Below are 16,952 nucleotides of genomic sequence, written 5' to 3' on the forward strand. Positions count from 1 at the left end.
TTTCTTTAGGGGTCGATAGGAGAAGACCATGATTAAATTGTTGAAGTGGCTCTTATATGCATTATTGTTGATTTATCCAAGAGCCCATATTGCCTTGTCTTCTCATGTTTATTGAATGCTCGCAGATTCCAGCTTAGTCCAATGCACGTGCACTCTTATTATTTTCACATCGTTCGGTCGTGCAAGTGAAAGGCAATTATGGCGATATATGATGGACTGACTGAGGTGAGAAAAGCTGGTATGAACTCGACCTCTCTTGTTTTTGTAAATATGATTAGTTCATCGTTCCTGATTCAGCCTATTATGAATAAACATGTTTGCAATGACAATTAGAGATTATAGTTGCTCGTGCCATGCTTGATTAGCTATGAGTTATAATGGTTCACCTTGCGTGCCAACATGCTATTAAAATGGTTGTGATGTGGTATAGTGGGCTGGTATCCTCCTTTGAATGATTGAAGTGACTCGACTTGGCACATGTTCACACATGTAGTTGAAACAAATCAACATAGCCTTCACGATATTTATGTTCATGGTAGATTATATCCTACTCATGCTTGCACTCAATGTTTATTAATTTTAATGCATGTTCATGACTGTTGTCGCTCTCTAGTTGGTCCCTTCCTAGTCTTTTGCTAGCCTTCACCGGTAATAAGCGGGAATACTGCTTGTGCATCCAATCCCTTAAACCCCAAAGTTATTCCATATGAGTCCACTATACCTTCCTGTATGCGGTATCTACCTGCCGTTCCAAGTAAATTTGTATGTGCCAAACTCTAAACCTTCAAATGAAATGCTGTTTTGTATGCTCGAATAGCTCATGTATCAAGTAGGGTTGTCCGTATCTTCCATGCTAGGCGGGTTATTCTCAAGAGGAGTGGACTCCGCTCCTCATTCACGAGAAAATGGCTGGTCATCGGGATGCCCAGTCCCATGCTTTATACAAACTAAATCAAAATAATTGCAAACAAAACTCCCCCTGGGACTATTGCTAGCTGGAGGCACTCGTTGTTTCGAGCAAGCCATGGATTGATGCTTGTTGGTGGAAGGGGAGTATAAACTTTACCATTCTGTTTGGGTACCGCCTATAATGTGTGTAGCATGGAAGATATCGCCATCTCTTGGTTGTTATGTTGACAATGAAAGTATGCTGCTCAAAATATTATTTATCTCTATTTCAAAATCGAGCTCTGGCACCTCTACAAATCCTTGCTTCCCTCTGCGAAGGGCCTATCTATTTACTTTTATGTTGAGTCATCACCCTCTTATTAAAAGCACTAGCTGGAGAGCGCAGCTGTCATTTGCATCCATCACTATTAATTTATATTGGGTATGACTATGACTGGATCTCTTTTACCATGAATTATAATGTCTATTCAGTCCTAGATCTTTAAAGGTGCTCTGCATTTATGTTTTGCGGTCTCAGAAAGGGCTAGTGAGATACCATCTTGTTATATCATATCATGATTGTTTTGAGAAAGTGTTGTCATCCGGGTTTTATTATTGTCGCTTGCTAGTTGATTATGCCATTGACATGAGTAAACATGAGACCTAAGAGTTATTGTGAATGTGGTTAGTCATAATCTTTGCTGAAAACTTGAATGCTGACTTTACATATTTACAACAACAAGAGCAAATAGAGTTTGTAAAAGTTTTTCTTTATCACTTTCAGTTTATCAACTGAATTGCTTGAGGACAAGCAAAGGTTTAAGCTTGGGGGAGTTGATATGTCTCCGTCGTATCTACTTTTCCAAACACTTTTGCCCTTGTTTTGGACTCTAACTTGCATGATTTGAATGGAACTAACCCGGACTGACGCTGTTTTCAGCAGACTTTCCATGGTGTTATTTATGTGCAGAAACAAAAGTTCTCGGAATGACCTGAAACTCAACGGAACATCTATTTGGAAAATAAGAAAAATACTGGAAGAAAAATCCATGTCAGGGGGCCCACACCCTGTCCACGAGGGTGGAGGGCATGCCTGCCCCCCTAGGGCGCGCCCCCTGCCTCGTGGGCCCCCTGACGCTCCACCGACCTCAACTCCAACTCCGTATATTCAATTTCGGGGAGAAAAAAATCAGAGAGAAGGATTCATCGCGTTTTACGATATGGAGCCGCCGCCAAGCCCTAAAACCTCTCGGGAGGGCTGATCTGGAGTCCGTTCGGGGCTCCGAAGAGGGGGATTCATCGCCATCGTCATCATCAACCATCCTCCATCACCAATTTCATGATGCTCACTGCCGTGCGTGAGTAATTCCATCGTAGGCTTGCTGGACGGTGATGGGTTCGATGAGATCTATCATGTAATCGAGTTAGTTTTGTTAGGGTTTGATCCCTAGTATCCACTATGTTCTGAGATTGATGTTGCTATGACTTTGCTATGCTTAATGCTTGTCACTAGGGCCCGAGTGCCATGATTTCAGATCTGAACCTATTATGTTTCATGAATATATGTGAGTTCTTGATCCTATCTTGCAAGTCTATAGTCACCTACTATGTGTTATGATCCGGCAACCCCGAAGTGACAATAATCGGGACCACTCCCGGTGATGACCTTAGTTTGAGGAGTTCATGTATTCACTATGTATTAATGCTTTGTTCCGGTACTCTATTAAAAGGAGGCCTTAATATCCCTTAGTTTCCAATAGGACCCCGCTGCCACGGGAGGGTAGGACAAAAGATGTCATGCAAGTTCTTTTCCATAAGCACGTATGACTATATTCGGAATACATGCCTACATTACATTGATGAATTGGAGCTAGTTCTTTGTCACCCTATGTTATGATTGTTACATGATGAACCGCATCCGGCATAATTCTCCATCACCGATCCAACGCCTACGAGCTTTTCACATATTGTTCTTCGCTTATTTACTTTTCCGTTGCTATTGTTACAATCACTACAAAACACCAAAAATATTACTTTTGCTACCGTTACCTTTGTTACCGTTACCACTACTATCATATTACTTTGCTACTAAATACTTTGCTGCAGATACTAACTTATCCAGGTGTGGCTGAATTGACAACTCAGTTGCTAATACTTGAGAATATTCTTTGGCTCCCCTTGTGTCGAATCAATAAATTTGGGTTGAATACTCTACCCTCGAAAATTGTTGCGATCCCCTATACTTGTGGGTTATCATTTACCATCGAGGTTTGTTCAAGCAGGGTCCTTTGGCTAATAGCACGTTATTGTGTAGTTGTAGGAATCATTCTAATATTTAGGTTTCTTACAATTTGTTCTTGCACATGTAGGTCCTACTGTCAGAGGCTTAGACCCACTGTTCGACCCATTTTGTATATGGGGAAATGAGATGTCGGTGAATATCAGTCAAGTCAAGAAACTCAGAAAGATTGTTAGGATGAAGAAACTTGCGACGAATAACAGCAAGATCTTTGTTTGCACAATGAAGAAGACATCAGTCAACTATAGGTTGGTACCAACTCTTTTACCTTGTTTTTACCCCTTGCGCCATTTCAAAATTTACAACAGCGATTTATGCATAACTGTGTTTTCAGTACTTTTCAAAGCAGTTCACCGATGATTACCTCTCAAACCACCTGCATGGTCAAGAGGCGAGGAAGGTATTCATTCAACACCCACGGTACAATATTGAAGTCTTGCTGAAGAGGACGAAGGTTGGGCGGGCAATTATCCATAGCCACTGGCCTAAAGTTGCAAGGACATTCAACATCACTAAAGGCTCAATATTTGCCTTCCGCTTCTGCAGTTTCCCAGATGAGATTCATCTGTCTATTTACCGTGTATGATGCTACTTTCCAAAGGTTTTTGATGCTGCATGTGAAACTTGGTGCTGTTGTGTACTGGCGTAACTGAGTGCCGAAGCTATCTGATGTAATTCGATTATGAAATCCTGGTTGCTTTTATACGGATATGAAATATCTGGCGTGTTTTATAAGAAATATCAGTTTGATTAGTACATGGATTATCAATAATAGGCTAATTACCCTGCTTATTGGAGTTTTCTATTGCAAACGGTTACTCAGACACCACCGTGGGCGATGAACTCAAACAACCCACACAGTTTCTAGAAAGTAGGCGTGTTCGATCAACTAACAATCACACACGGCTTCCGGCAGCGAACTGTTTGCGTTAGGCCACCTTGCACACACGTTTCCACACAAAGAACTGTGTGGGATGTACATACCTACGAAAATGATTTTTTGGGATTCACCGTGTGGGATGTACATACCTACGGAAATGATTTCTGGGATTCACCGTGTGGGATGAACATACCTACGAAAATGATTTCTGGGATTCACCGTGTGGGATGTACATACCTACGGAAATGATTTCTGGGATTCACCGTGTGGGATGTACATACCTACGGAAATGATTTCTGGGATTCACCGTGTGGGATGTACATACCTACGGAAATGATTGGGTTTCCATGCCTCGCAAGATCGCACACGACCCTAGCCTGGGTCCCACGAGGGCCTATCCCCGACGATTTCTGGGTCGTGTGGGAAGGACCCCCCTATCGCCCACACTCACTTGGCGACAGTTCCAAATGCCGACGCAGAAAGGGGGTTTAAACCGTTTGTTTAGGACGTCGCTATACCAGTGCTATTGTTGGCATGCCTGTTATTTCAGTTAAAATAGGAGATCACTGTTATCATGGTTTATGTGACATGGGTGCTAGTGTGAGCACTATTCCTTACACTCTATATCAAGAAATTATAAAATACATAGCACCTACAGAGTTAGAAGACATAGATGTTACTATTAAACTTGCAAATAGAGACACCATATCACCTTGCGGGATTATTAGAGATGTTGAAGTCTTGTGTGGGAAAATAAAATACCCTACTGATTTTCTTGTTCTTGGTTCCCCACAAGATGACTTCTGTCCCATTATCTTTCGTAGACCTTTTCTGAACACAGTGAATGCTAAGATAGATTGCAAGAAGCAAACTGTTGGTGTTAGCCTTGGTGATGAGTCTCACGAGTTTAATTTTTCCAAGTTTAGTAGAAATCATCATGAAAAAGAATTGCCTAGTAAGGATGAATTAATTGGTCTTGCTTCTATTGCTGTGCCACCTACTGATCCTTTAGAACAATATTTGCTAGACCATGAGAATGATTTACATATGCATGAAAGAAATGAAATAGATAAGATTTTCTTTGAACAACGTCCTCTACTTTTAACACAATTTGCCTATTGAAACTCTTGGAGGTCCTCCTCCACCTAAAGGTGATCCTGTGTTTGAATTAAGGCAATTGCCAGACACTTTGAAATATGCATATCTCGATGAAAAGAAGATATATCCTGTTATTATTAGTGCTAACCTTTCAGAACATGAAGAAGAAAGATTATTGAAAGTTCTAAGGAAGCACCGAGCCACTATTGGATATACTCTTGATGATTTGAAGGGCATTAGTCCCACTCTATGTCAGCACAAAACTAATATGGAACCTGATGCTAAGCCAGTTGTTGATCACCAACGTCGGTTAAATCCGAAAATGAAAGAGGTGGTAAGAACGGAAATATTAACACTTCTGGAAGCAGGTATAATCTATCCTATAGCTGATAGTAGATGGGTAAGTCATGTTCATTGTGTCCCTAAGAAAGGAGCTATTACTGTTGTTCCTAATGATAAGAATGAACTTATTCCACAAAGAATTGTTACAGGCTATAGAATGGTAATTGATTACAGAAAATTAAATAAAGCTACTAGAAAAGATCATTGCCCTTTGCCTTTTATTGATCAAATGCTCGAAAGATTATCGCACACACACTTTTTCTTCCTAGATGAATATTCTGGCTTTTCACAAATATCCGTTTCTCAACCTGATCAAGAAAAGACCACTTTTACTTGTCCTTTTGGAACTTATGCTTATAGACGTATGCCTTTTGGTTTATGTAATGCACCTGCTACCTTTCAAAGATGCATGATGGCTATATTCTTTGACTTTTGTGAAAAGATTGTTGAGGTTTTCATGGATGACTTCTCTGTTTATGGGAAGTCTTTTGATGATTGTTTAAGCAATCTTGATCGAGTCTTGCAGAGATGTGAACAAACAAATCTTTTCTTGAATTGGGAGAAGTGCCACTTTATGGTTAATGAAGGCATTGTCTTGGGTCATAAAATTTCTGAAAGAGGTATTGAAGTGGACCAAGCTAAGGTTGATGCTACTGAGAAAATGCCATGTCCAAAGGACATCAAAGGTATTCGTAGTTTCCTAGGTCATGCTGGTTTCCATAGGAGATTTATTAAACACTTCTAAAAAATTCTAGGCTTCATACTAATCTTTTGCAAAAGGATATTCCATTTGTTTTTGATGATGATTGTCTTGAAGCCTTTGAAACACTCAAGAAAGCCTTAATTTTTGCACCTATTGTTCAACCACCTGATTGGAACTTGCCTTTTGAAATTATGTGCGATGCTAGTGATTATGCTGTGGGTGCTGTTCTAGGACAAAGAGTTGATAAGAAATTGAATGTTATTCATTATGCTAGTGAAACTCTAGACAGTGCTCAAAGAAATTATGCTACTACCGAAAAAGAATTCTTAGCAGTGGTGTTTGCTTGTGAGAAATTTAGATTTATATTGTTGATTCAAAAGTGATTGTTCACACCGATCATGCTGCTATTAAATATCTTATGGAAAAGAAATATGGTAAACCTAGACTTATTCGTTGGGTTCTCTTGTTACAAGAATTTGATTTACATATCACTAATAGAAAAGGAGCTGAGAACCCCGTGGATGATAACTTATGTAGGCTTGAAAATGTGCCTGATGACCCACTACCTATTGATAATATATAGTTTTCCTGATGAGCAGCTAGCTGCAATAAATGTTGCTCATAATACTCCATGGTATGCTGACTATGCTAATTACATTGTTGCTAAATATTTACCACCTAGCTTTACATACCAACAAAAGAAAAAAAATTCTTCTATGATTTAAGACATTACTTTTGGGATGACCCACATCTTTATAAAGAAGGTGTAGATGGTATTATTAGACGTTGTGTACCTGAGCATGAACAGGGAATAATCCTACGGAAATGTCACTCCGAGGCTTATGGAGGGCATCATGCTGGTGATAGAACTGCTCACAAGGTATTGCAGTCTAGATTTTATTGGCCTACTCTCTTCAAGGATGCTCGTAAGTATGTCTCATCTTATGATGAATGACAAAGAATAGGTAATATCGGTAAGCGTCAAGAAATGCCTATGAATTATTCACTTGTTGTTGAACCATTTGATGTCTGGAGATTTGATTACATGGGACCTTTTCCTTCCTCTAATGGGTATACACATATTTTGGTTGTTGTTGATTATGTTACTAAATGGGTAGAAGCTATTCCAACCAGTAGTGCTGATCACAATACCTCTATTAAAATGCTTGAGGAAGTTATTTTCCCAAGGTTGGGAGTCCCTAGATATTTAATGACTGATGGTGGTTCACACTTTATTCATGGTGCTTTCCGTAAGATGGTTGCTAAGTATGATGTTAACCATAGAATTGCATCACCCTATCATCCTCAGTCTAGTGGTCAAGTTGAACTTAGCAATAGAGAAATAAAATTAATTTTGCAAAAGACTGTTAATAGGTCCAGGAAGAATTGGTCTAAGAAATTAGATGATGCACTTTGGGCTTATAGAACAGCATATAAAAATCCTATGGGTGTGTCTCCTTATAAAATGCTTTATGGAAAAGCTTTTCATTTGCCTCCTGAGTTAGAACATAAAGCATATTGGGCAGTTAAAGAACTCAATTACGATTTCAAACTTGCTGGTGAAAAGAGGTTATTTGATTTAAGCTCATTAGATGAATGGAGAACCCAAGCTTATGAAAATGCAAAGTTATTCAAAGAAAAACTTAAAAGATGGCATGACAAAAGAATCCAAAAGTGTGAGTTGAAAGTCGGAGAATATATTCTTTTGTACAACTCTCATTTTATAATTTTTGCAGGGAAGCTCCTCTCGAAATGGGAAGGTCCATATGTCATCGAGGAGGTTTACCGGTCCGATGCCATCAAAATAAATAATTCCAAAGGTACTAACCGAAGGTTGTCAATGGGCAACAAATAAAGCATTATATCTCAGGTACGCCTATGTTGAAAGCAATATTATCCAAACTTTGACACCGGAAGAACACATAAAAGAGTCCTTCCGGAACACTATAGAATTGTCTAAATAAGGAGGTACATGATACGGTAAGTAAACGGACTCTGAAAAATCCACAAAAATATGTTTTGTTAGTTTTGGAATATTTTAGAATTTTGGAAATAAAGAAACTTCCAAGAAGCGTCCCTTGGTGGGCGCAAGACACCAGGGCGCGCCAGGCATGCCTAGGTGGGTTGTGCCGACCTGGGACACCTTCTAGACTCCGTTTTTCTCCTGTATGCTTGTCCTCCAAGATAAAAAAATCTATATATACTTCCCGAATCTGTTAACCACCGTATGACAGAGAAAATCCTCTGTTTTCTTTTCTTGCTGTTTTCGGTCAGATTTATCAAGCTAAGCATCATGTCTTCCTGTTCCTCCAACCACATGGAAGGAGATGCTTGGCTGATGAAGATCGAGACGAAGCGGGAGGAGCCTACGGACGCTACCAAAGGAGAACTTAGTATCGGGTATGGGCACTCCCCTTGGCTTCTGCCAAGCTTGGGGGAGGTGCCCCGGTATCGTATCACCCCGCTACCTTTTGCTTTTACTTATCTTAGTTCGATCTTTTTGCTTTAGATTAAACAAAGTTTGGTTCGATCCTCTTCCCATTTGAGAATTTGCATAGTGATCTATCATTGTAATCACGTGCAAGTTATATAATGAAGTTTAGTTTGAGTTTTTACTTTCTTTACTTTCATGTAGCAAATAAAAGAAAGGAAATAAATCAATAAGATAATATGCTAATCCTATGGTAGCTAGGTGATAGCACCACATAAGGAAAAGTATAAGTAAGAAAATTTTATTAGAGAATGACAAACATAGCATTAGTCAGTGATGCAACTCATGAAAGAATTAATAAGGGAAGGGAAGATTCACATATAAATATACTATCCTAGAAATCTTTTGTGATTGTGAGCCTTCATCAAAATATTATATGTCAAAATTGTTGACTGATAACCCACAAGTATAGGGATCGACCCAGTTTGCGAGGGTAGAGTATTCAACCCAAATTTATAGATTCGACACAAGTGGAGCCAAAGAATATTTGAAGGTATTAGCAGCTGAGTTGTCAATTCAACCACACCTGGAGATTAATTATCTGCAGCAAGTAATCAGTAGCACAGTAATATGATAGTTTTGATAGTAGTGACAGCAGCAACGGTAACAGTGATAGCAGTAACTCGGTAGCAAGTGTGACAGTGATGATAGCAGTAGTAACTTAGCAGAAACAATATAGGACAAATTCGTAGGCACTGGATCGGTGACTTGTTGGATGATATTCATCATGAGACAGTTATAACCTAGGGCGATACGGCACTAGCTCCAGTTCATCAATATAATGTAGGCATGTATTTCATAAATAGTCATACGTGCTTTATTAAAAGAACTTGCACAGCATATTTTGTCCTACCCTCCTGTGGTAGCGGGGTCCATATTAGAAACTATGGGATATTAAGGCCTCCTTTTAATAGAGAACTGGAACAAAGCATTAACACATAGTGAATACATGAACTCCTCAAACTACGGTCATCACCAAGAGTGGGCCCGGTTGTTGTCACTCCGGGGTTGTCGGATCATAACCGTAGTAGGTGACTATAACTTGCAAGATCGGATCTAAAACAAGGATATAATGATGAATTCATAAATGGTTCAGATCTGAGTTCATGGCACCCGGGCCCTAAGTGACAAGCATTAAGCATAGCAAAGTCATAGCAACTTCAATCTAAGAACATAGTGGATACTAGGGACCGGCCCTAACAAAACTAACTCGATTACATGATGAATCTCATCCAACTCCTCACTGACCAGCGAGCCTACGAAGGAATTACTCACTCCCGGTGGGGAGCATCATGGAATTGGTGATGGAGAAGGGTTGGTGTCGTGGTTTTGTCGCAGCAGATGTCCTAGAGAAAGGACTTAGTCGTGGAGCCATCGCTACGGGTTAGCTTGAAGGGGTTAAAGCGGACGAGGGACGCAAGAGGGTTTTATACTAGTTCGGCCACTTCGATGAAGGAGAAAGCCTACGTCTAGTTGTGATGGAATTGTTGGGGTTTCGATGACCAGGGAGCGAATACGCTTTGCCTGAGTCTCGAGTTGTTGTCTCTTGTCCTGAACCGCCGCCGGGTCGTCCCCTTATATACATGGGTTGACACCCGTCGGTTTACAGACTGCGAGGCCGGCTCATAATCATGTCCGGCTCGGTCTCTGCTACGCATATCTTACAACACAAGTTTACATCTCAATGCCGGTTTGTGTCTACATGCCTTAAACCGGCTTTGGGCCCTGGGCCTTCATGAAGCGTCACCGTCTGTCTTCATGGGCTTCAGATACAGATGAACTACTTATGAAGTTAACCTGGCCTCTCCTGGCCGGTTTATGCCCAGTGGTAATATCCCCAACATTAGGCCCTAGATTGATTTGAACTGGTTCATGTCAATCCTCAATACTTAAGAAAATTTCTTCTTCAACATCTTCACACAATCTTGTAAACCGCCATGACATCATCTTCTAGGATCTCGGTAAACCGTCGTGACGTCACCTGTCATTAACGAGCCTCCAACAATCGAGGCGACAGCATTACCTTATATCTAAAAATCTGGCTCCTCGATTTTCGCATCTGTCGTTTATCTCCTTATAAATAGGGCCAGGGGGCCTTTCCAGTTTCCCCCTCGTGCCTCTTCGCTTCATCTTCATCCTTCCGACGCCCGAACCTTCGACCTCGGCCGCCGCCATCAACCTTCCACTGCTGCACCAACCTTGGCCGCTGCATCGACCTGAACGTACTAGAGCTCCTCCGCGCGCCGCCGCTGCTCAACAGCATCCGTAAGTCTCCCCGTTCTCTTACCATAGATCTGCACTTAGGGTCTCTGTCGTTCATTGGTGTTCGTCGCCGCCCTTCTTTTCCCTTATTTATATCCGTGGGTTGGATCGAAAAACCACATAGGTCTCGTGCGGTAGTAGTTTAAACCACATAGATCTCGTGCTTTAGCAGTTTCAGCACCTGTTTGATATCCAACTCATCTCATCTTGGTGAACCTTCAGTATACTGGAATTTAGGTCAGAATATATTTTGTTTTTCCTACGCGCGGTAGATCTGAAATTACCATAGCAAGATGTGAAACTTGTTTCTTCCTTCTCTTACACCCTTTGAATACCAGATTGGCCGGTTTAACCTCACAGAAAAAATGATGACCCGGTAGATACCATTAGTCCCCTGTTGAACCGCTAATGCATTACACCGTTCCATTGCCAGACTCCGGTTTACCAATATGCTAGTATCCTCATACCGCTGTATAGTTGTCCATTGTAAATCTTAAACCGGTAATACTCATGTTCCATATTTTCCTTGTCATGGCTAAACAAGTTTATGAGTGCAATTGGGCTCCCTCTCGAGTAACCGAGGAGCAACTAAACAACCTTGTTAAAACGGGCGCCCTAGCCAAGAAAGATGTCATCCACTGGAGGGTCCCTGGCCCGGAGAATCCTCCTACACCCAAGGATGGAGAAGTAGTCGTGTTTGCTGATCATCTCGGACGAGGTTTTAGCCCTCTCGGTTCAAAAAATTTCCGAGATGTGCTAGCCAATTTTCAGCTGCGCCCTCAAGACATCGGTCCCAACTCTGTTACCAATATCTGCCACTTCCAAGTATTCTGTGAAGCTTATCTGCAAGAGGAACTTACAGTCGAACTGTTTAGGGATTTCTTTCATTTAAACCATCGCACCGAGTTCTCAGATGGACCCAATACGGAACTGGGCGGAATGGCGGTTCAGAAGAGGAAAGAAGTCACCTTCCCCCATCCCAAACTTCACAGTCACCCCAAAGAGTGGAACCAAACTTGGTTTTACTGCATGGATACCTCTCCATCTGACGAAAACCCCCTGCCGGGTTACCGCCCTGAACGCCTGAGCAACACACACACGTTTCCTCAGAGGTTGACAGCAAGAGAACGGGCCAACTATGCTCCCCAACTATCAAAGCTCAGAGCCTTCATGGCGAATGGTTTGACGGGAGTTGATCTTGCTCGTTGCTGGATAAGCTGGAGCATTCTGCCCTTAAGCCGGCGCCCCGGTTTGATGTGTGACTACACGGGTAGTCTGAATGATGCTCAGCGGCACATTGATATTCAGCTTACAGACGAAGAAGTCACTGAAGCTGTAAAGAGGATACTGAACGAACCGGAGGTCGTCTATGCCCAAACTGGACTACTCCCTTTCTGCACCTTCAACAAACCACCAGCTGTAACAATCATACAATCCTTTGTATCTGAATTTGCTTCTGTCCAAATATTCTCTGAGAGTGTGATTATTTTCTGACAGGGTGATGATCCGTTCTGGAACAAGAAACCATCACAAGATAAACCGGCAAAACCGCAAGACAAACCGGTCAAGCCAGTTCTCCAAAGACCAAGGTTGTTAAGAAACCTGCCAAGAGAAGGACCACTGCATCCTCCGATCTACCAGCTGATGACAATGTGCGTAATCCGGAATCAGAGGTAGAACTTGACTCTCTTGGTTCATTTTTCGTACATCTCATTGACAATGATTATTATCAGGACGACGCTGAAGGCAGTCACGCTGAGGATATAGAGGTAACTATTCTTTCCTCCGATTCAGATCCTGTGCCAACATAAAAAATCCGTCAAGCAAACCAGAAAGTAAAATTTTCTCACCCTCTTGCTTATTTGGATCCAAATTTTCTTTTGAAGAGGCAGTAGCACGAAGCTCACCATACAACCCGGCACAGCAGCCAGGTAGTTACCTCCGCCGGTTTACCGAACAGTCCGGTTGGGAAACGCCGATCAGAGGTCTCTTATCCCATTGATACTTCATGCCCAAAAGCAAGTTGTTTTCGCCAGCCTCTTAACCCGTCTGATTCAAATTATCAGGGTACTTCTCACTCATCCTATGGCGAGTCTTCGGCCACACAGCTTCCACCCCTCAAAACAGTTCCTGGGTGAGTTATGCACATGTCTTTATTCTTGATATGTTATCTTTTCATACTGTACTGATCCTTATGTCTTATCTTTTCGCAGCGCCAAGCCAAGACCCAGCAAGAAAGCTCGGTTGAACAAACCGGCTGATGATAATGTAGCTCCTGAACCGGAAACAACTCCAGATCTGGAAGAAACTGATGCTGATGCCATGCTTCACGATCCGCCGCTTCAAGACCATGATTTCCTTGCTGAACAAGTGCAAGTTGATACTACAAGTCATGCAGACCGGCCAACCAGCCCTGTCCGAACTGGTCACAAACCGGTCAGTCCATCGAAGGACACTGATAAACCGCCAACTCCGGCAAGAGCTGCTGATGAACAAGATGATGACGTTATGATCACTGGCACTAGCCACTCCACTCCAGGCAACCCTGTAGCTTTGTCAAAGCATACTGCCAAGGATGATCTCTCTGCTATCGGCAAAGGGAAATGGAATGCCGATTTATCAAGCTTCGCCAACCTCAATGTTCAAGATATTCACTCTGGCTTCTTGAACCGTCTGTATACCAGCCGTGACTATGAAGCTAGTTTGGTAAACTTGATGAAGGAGCGATATGAGATAACTACTGTTTTTCTCCTTTGTCCAATTGCAGTTCATCGACTCGTAGTAGCTCCCAAGTGACGGTTTATGATACCAATCTAAACCGGGATTTTTGTCACAACTTATCTTTGCATATTTTTCCTCCAGAGACCGGATTACCTCGTTAAGATGAACCGGTTCCTTAAAATTTTCCATACTGCTCTTTCGCCGGTATAGTCCCCAAGGGCCGGTTTAACTTTATAAAGATGAACCGGTACTGTAGAAGAATTCCCATATCAACAGCTTTTTGAGCAAATACACATTAGCCCCCAAGTGCCAAGCTTAACACTTGTATTGTGCTTGGGACTTGTAAAAATTTCTGAGTAAAAGCAAATATGCATTAGCCCCCAAGTGCTAAGGGCATAACTTGTTATGTGCTTGGTACTTCAAATATGTACTGTCAACTCATTATGTATCTGTCTCTTTACAGGCGGAGCTGAGCAAGACAGAACGCCAAACTGCTGATCTGCAGGAGAACATCAAAACCCAGCAAGCTGAAGCCTCCAAAGCGAAGGAAGAGTTGACCCGCGCTCTAGACGCTATGGAGAAACTGAAAGAGGGCTTCAACAAAGAGCGGGCGGATTGGGAGACTGAAAAAGCCGCTTTGATAAAAAAGGGCTGAAAACGCAGAAGCCGCTCTTAAACCGGTGGTTGACGAGCGGACTGGTGTAAAGCGGCAAGTGCATGCTATGACCGCTGCTGTGTTTGGTAATCATCCTTCCTTTATGCTTTCAACTTATCCTCTCATGCGTTGCCGGTTTACTGATATTTGTAATGATACAGGAACCTGCATTAGCCATCTGGGCTCTGATGTGCAGAAGAAGTTGAAAGCTGCCTGCATGCTGATAGAGCAACTGTATACCGGCGCACAACGGATTATCTGCACCGCTTCACACAATAAGCCACCCCCGACGTTGATCAAGGATACCTTAGACAGGCTATCTATGCTGCCTGCCCGGATAGAAGAGCTGAAGAGGTCTGTTGCAAGGGCTGGCGCTCTGACCGCGCTAACCCGGGCAAAAGCATGGGTGCCTGATCTTGATCCGACGGACGTGGCTAAAGGCTACCCAAGCTTGAAAGAGGACGGATCAGAATTTTGCACTGAAGATCTCCGCGCCATAAACCGGGAAGTACGTCCATTGGCTTGGCAACTTGCTGAAGAAGCTGATCTTTCACATTATCAGGCGAGTTATGATATCAATAACAAGCGGGTTGCTGCACCAGCTCCTGAAACTCAAAGCCTGATCCCTCCAATCCGTAAGCACACTTATGCCCCTGATATTGAACCGTCCATCCTTATAAGCGACAAAGCTGTGTTCCAAGCTTTAACTGGGATCGACTGGACAACTGTTGACTTCCAGCTGCTGGGTAGGGACGAAGAAGAAGAACCGGTGCAAGATGACCCGCAGCCGTCAGGTCAAGCTGCTCAGTGATCATAACCCGGGGGCCGGTTTAACCTTCCATACTGCAATGTTTATTGAGAAACAATTATTCCTTTGGGTACTGAAACGACTTGTAATAGGCTAGGTAAAACACTTGGTCTGTTATGCCTTCGTGCATATTTATCTGCAACTGATGAGTGTTAATCCGCCATGCTTGAGATATGATGTTCATAATCCATAGCTATTTATTCCAGTTGTTCCTGCAAATAAAAAGCTTAAAGCGCCCTGGCGGTTTACCACCGGGCGGGTCATGATACCCAACTATATATATGACCAAGTTTTATAACCAAGGTTGTAAAAGATAACCAAGTATGGAAATATATGATACCTGCAACCTTTAGGCATAGTGTTGGCTGACCAACCTTGTAATGAAGGTAATTAACCTTAATCCGGAGTAAAAGTATCTCCTGTTATATAATGTCGGTTTACAACAAAACAGTTCCGGGTTGTGATAAACACTGGCTTATTCCATACTGGTGACTATGAGTCAAAACCAGACCGGGCTGATAGTCTCCGGATTATAACTTGGTCATGTACTGACAACTTGTAGTTGACAGCCCAACCGGGTTGATAAACACTGGTTTGAAAACATCACAAATCTTAGCAAAATAAAAAGAAACTTAGCAAAAGGCAAATAAAACCGTTGTAGTCGAGGCTTTTCACGGGCTGCCAGGCCCCAAATTTGATCAAGAGGTGTTGCTATGGTTCGGGTTCGACCAAGCCCCCAAGTGATGCTGTGGCATTACGCCGATCAAAAGGCATTGCTATGGTTAGGGTTCGACCAAGCCCCCAAGTGATTCTGCGGCTTTACGCCGATCAAGAGGCGTAGCCATGGTTCAGGTTCGACCATGCTCCCAAGTGATGATGTGGCATTACGCCGATCAAGACGCGTGGCTATGGTTCGGATACGACCAAGCCCCCAAGTGATTATGTGGCTTTACGCCGATCAAGAGGCGTAGCCATGGTTCGGGTTCGACCATGCTCCCAAGTGATGTTGTGGCATTGCACCGATCACGAGGTGTAGCTATGGTTCGGATACGACCAAGCCCCCCAAGTGATCTGATATCAAGCTTTAAGAAGCTAAATCAAGGGTTAAACCGGACACCGCTTTGTAAGCTCCATGTAACCACACGTGATGTAAGAAAACAACAGATACCCCGCTTTAGCTGAGGTTCCGGTTTATTATATTGATCATAATATATACAATGTCATAATATGTACATAAGCAGAGCCTGTAGCTCAAGTATAGTAGGGCCGAAGATGAGCAATATTCCACGGCCGGTTGGTCTCCTCCTCCGATTTACGTGAGTCTTTGTGCTCTCGACCATCGATTAGGTAGTACGACCCATTGTGCAGATCCTTGCTGACCACAAAAGGTCCTTCCCAAGGGGGGATAGCTTGTGCATATCTGTCTGATCCTGGATGAGTCGAAGCACCAAATCTTCTTCTTGAAAGGTTCTGGTTCTAACCCGGCGGCTATGATAACGACGCAGATCTTGCTGATAAATCGCTGAACGGGCTGCCGCCATGTCACGCTCCTCATCTAACAGGTCAAGAGCTTCCTGCCGTGCCTTCTCGTTATCCGCTTCAACATATGCCGCTACATGAGGCGAGTCATGACGGATGTCACTAGGAAGAACCGCTTCCGCTCCATAAACCATGAAGAACAATGTGTAGCCTGTCGATCTGTTGGGTGTGGTATTGATGCTCCATAACACTGAAGGTAACTCCTCAACCCAACAACCCGGCGTCCGTTGCAAAGGAACCATAAGCCGGGGTTTGATGCCTCTCAA

This window comes from Aegilops tauschii, chromosome 7, assembly GCF_002575655.3.
Source record: "Aegilops tauschii subsp. strangulata cultivar AL8/78 chromosome 7, Aet v6.0, whole genome shotgun sequence".
NCBI lineage: Eukaryota > Viridiplantae > Streptophyta > Magnoliopsida > Poales > Poaceae > Aegilops > Aegilops tauschii.